This window comes from Mya arenaria, chromosome 9, assembly GCF_026914265.1.
Source record: "Mya arenaria isolate MELC-2E11 chromosome 9, ASM2691426v1".
Taxonomy (NCBI): domain Eukaryota; kingdom Metazoa; phylum Mollusca; class Bivalvia; order Myida; family Myidae; genus Mya; species Mya arenaria.
Genome location: NC_069130.1, coordinates 39,253,173 through 39,257,229, shown reverse-complemented (window position 1 = coordinate 39,257,229; position 4,057 = coordinate 39,253,173). Strand labels below are relative to the sequence as shown.

At 40.7% G+C, this 4,057-nt stretch overlaps 3 non-coding genes across 3 annotated transcripts; all 3 read left to right on the top strand.

Moving 5' to 3' along the window:
• The first annotated feature begins 1,028 nt into the window (after window positions 1-1,028).
• Window positions 1,029-1,101, top strand: Trnav-aac (transfer RNA valine (anticodon AAC)). The gene has a single exon. It is a non-coding gene; the product is annotated as a tRNA-Val (tRNA).
• Window positions 1,102-1,843: 742 nt separating this feature from the next.
• Window positions 1,844-1,916, top strand: Trnav-aac (transfer RNA valine (anticodon AAC)). Its single transcript has one exon. It is a non-coding gene; the product is annotated as a tRNA-Val (tRNA).
• A 1,703-nt stretch (window positions 1,917-3,619) lies between these two features.
• Trnav-aac (transfer RNA valine (anticodon AAC)) lies at window positions 3,620-3,692 on the top strand. Its single transcript has one exon. It is a non-coding gene; the product is annotated as a tRNA-Val (tRNA).
• Window positions 3,693-4,057: the final 365 nt, after the last annotated feature.

Sequence of the window (4,057 nt, the reverse complement as noted above, 5' to 3'; positions counted from 1 at the left end):
TGTCTTGTTGCTTGAATTTCTTCTTTATCCTTCCAGCATTATGAGCGAATGAAAATAATAAATATAAAATAAAACAAACTGTCATGGATGTTCCCATATAAAGTGTAAAAAATAGGGAGTTTCCACTAAACCTGACCGACCCTGCATATTTTTTGCCTTAGTGTGTATTTTTTGTAATTTCTTGAAAAAAAAGTGCATTTTTTAAATTGAACATGTTAAAATTTGACTATTTTATATTTTATATTATGTGATAATTTATACCCTAATATAGGTTGGTTTGGTATAGAATCGTGGTCCTCGAAAATAAATCGAAAAAAAGTTATTCCTACCTACCTTCCCTATTTTTAGAGATGTCAGTGGAAACTAAGAACTTTTTCTTTTGGCCTTACAGCTATCTAGTGTTTAAGGTACACTGCAAAGTGTAACCAAAAGTTTGGACAATGAATATACTGCATATTTTCAAAAGTTGCACTGGGCTTGATAAAGATTAGGATTAATCTATAACTTTTTGTTGGTTGACATTTTGGGACCGGTAATATGCAGTAAAAATAGTAAGATGTACTTTGAAATGGATCTATATGGAAATGACTCTGAACACAATTCAAACGGAGGTCCATGGCCATTTAACCCTGCTTTCGGCTGACACCAGCAAGAGGGTTTTGGGGTCTGTTTGCATCCGGATATTCATGAATGCAACCTGTGACCAATAACATTCCTTATTCAATCCTACAATACATGTCACAATATCGTAGACCCATCTAGGCCGCTGAAATTTGAACGCATGGTCTTCCATATGATAACCACTTCACGACGGCATCTGAAGCAACTGTACGGCCCACAATCTGCGTGTTTCGTCATGCAATTGAACTTAGGCTTAGATTAGGAACGAGGCTAAATAATGAAACAGTTTAATTTTATTAGTTTAATTCAGCTTGCACTGTAACAACCTCAAAACAAGACGATGTCTTTAAACTTTTTCAAACAAAATAAAGATATGACAAATATATAATCGACCTGATAGTCAACCAGATCCCGTGGTGTAGTGGTTATCACGTCCGCTTAACACGCGGAAGGTCCTGAGTTCAATCCTCAGCGGGATCACTTTTTAGCAATTATTTTTGCTATTACACTTTTCTTTAACTGTAGATGAACACGGGCTGGTATTCAATATTGGTATTAAATGGATCTAAGAACGGTGTAGCTAATCGGATTACTTGATTAAAATAATACATATACAGTGAATGGTGTCAATGGTGCATGACCATAAGATTGACTTAAGTTTCATATTGAATACCACCCCAGGTTTGAACAAATGTTCCGTACTTCGATTTTATATGGACAACATGTCAACCAGGTTTCACATCAGAGCACCGCGCTCTCGTCTGTTAAGTAAATTGGCATATATCTTGAATGGCATAATTTTAATTATTTTCGTTATTTTTGCAACATATTTTTTAGATCACCTGGCCGGACTGTCCGCCGATCTGGACGGAATTTTCTATCAATCTGGGCTGTTTGGATAATGGACTGTATCCTCCGGTGTTCGTTTACACTAACATAAAGATTTTGTTTTTTAAAATGACAAAGAATTGAACGCATTGTCAGTTCCGCGTGTTAACCACTTCACCACGGGTTCTAAAGCAACTGTACGATCTACACGTTTCACCATTCAATTGAACTAAGGGTTAGGCTCAGAGTATGAACAAGGTTAAATAATGACACAATTTAATTTCAACAATTTAATTCAGCTAACACTGTAACCTCATATCTTTAATTCATAATTAAAACAAATAAAACATATGACAAATATATAATCAACATTTATTGCGGTCATATTCATCCAGATCCCGTGGTGTAGTGGTTATCACGTCCGCTTAACACGCGGAAGGTCCTGAGTTCAATCCTCAGCGGGATCACTTTTTATGCAATGTTTTTGTTTTAATACTTTTGCTCTATAAATTAAGTTTTTTCAGTTTTTGAGAAAAAAAGGCTTCAAAGCGCTAGATATAGGACTTTGAGCTTTGTGGAACTTTGATTTACCCTTTTTAATACTTCCATAAAGATAGTATATACACCATTCGATATATCTTATCAAGACGATTGCTGCCGTAAAATGAGTTCAATCCTCAGCGTGATAACTTTTTTGCTTTTGTTTTGCCTTTAAACTATTACTTATCTTGAACGGCATATATTTGAATTATTTTCGTCATTTTTCTACATGTTTGTCAGGACCCATCTGGGACGGATTGTCCGCCGATCTGCGCGATATTGACTATCAATCTGGGCTGTTTTGACGATACGTTCCTATGTTACGCCCCCTCTATCTTCAAACCCTTGAACCGCCCCTGCAACTATTTCAAAAGGACAACTTTTAGAACGGTTTCATATAAGAGCACCACACGCTCGTCTGCAAAGTAAATTGGAATCTATCTTGAATGACATAAACAAATTTAACTTCGTCATTTTTGCTACATATTTGTAGACCCATCTGGGCCGTATTGTCTATCAATCTGGGCCGTATTGTCCGCCAATCTGGGCCGAATTGTTCGCCGATCTGGGCCGTATTGTCCTCCGATCCGGGCCGGATTGCCCACCGATCCGTGCCGGATTGTCCGTCGATCTGGGTGGTATTGCCTATCAATCTGTCCCACATTGTCCGCAGATCTGGGCCGAATTGTCCGCCGATCTAGGCCGTATTGTCCGCCGACCCGGACCGTATTGTCCACCGATCCGGGCCGGATTGTCCGCAGATCCGGGCCGTATTGTCCGCCGATCTTCGTCGTTTTGTCCGCCGATCTGGGCCGAATTGCTCTCCGATCCGGGACGGATTCTTCGCCGATCCAAGCCGTTTTTAACGCCGATCCGTGCCGGATTGTCCGCCGATCTGGGCGTTATTGCCTATCAATCTGGGCCGTATTTCTCGCCGATCCGGACCGTATTGTCCGCCGATCTTTGGCGGTATTGCCCATCAATCTGGGCCGTATTGTCAGCCGATCCGGGCCGTTTTGTCCGCCGATCTAGGTTGTATTGTCCGCCTATCCAAGCCGTATTGTCCGCCTATCCATGCCGGACTGTCTGCCGATCTGGGCGATATTGCCTATCAATCTGGGCCGTATTGTCCGCCGATCCGGGCCATATTGTCCGCCGATCTTGGCGGTATTGCCAATCAATCTGGGTCGTATTGTCAGACGATCCGGGCCGTGTCGTCCGCCAATCTGGACGGTATTGCCTATCAATCTGGGCTGTATCGACAATGGGCCGTATCGTTCGCTATTCTTTAACATTAAGATAGTGAACGACCGTGATATTGATGTTAAGAAATGACCAACAAGTAAGTGATCCCGCTGAGTATTGAACGCATGGTCTTCCGTATGATAACCACTTCAGCACGGGATCTAAAGCAACTGTACGAACCCACAATCTGCGTATTTCATCTTTCAGTTGAACTTAGGGTTAGGCTTAGATTAGGAAGAAAGTTAATATTGACCCAGTTTATTTTTTTTCAGTTTTAATAATTCAGCTAACACAGTAACTACCTAAAAACACGGCGATGTTCAAACAAAATAAAGATATGACAACTATCATTATGATCAATAAATATTGCTTCATGAAACATCTAGATCCCGTGGTGTAGTGGTTATCACGTCCGCTTAACACGCGGAAGGTCCTGAGTTCAATCCTCAGCGGGATCACTTATTTTTGCTATGATTTTGCTTTTTGACCATTACTTATCTTGAATGGCATATATATTGAAATTATTTTCGTCATTATCTACATGTTTGTCAGGACCCATCTGCGCCGGATTGTCCGCCGATCTGCGCGGTATTGTCTATCAATCTGGGCTGTTTTGACGATGTACCGTATCGTCCGCTATTCATTAACATGGATATAATACCACCGTGATATTGATGTTGAAAAAAAATGACCAAAAAGTAAGTGATGACGCTTGAATCTTCCGCGTGATTACCACTTCATCACGGGATCTAAAGCAACTGTAGGATCATCCTCGGCACCCCAGCGTATCATAACCTATATGATAGCCTGGGCAAATTGGCTA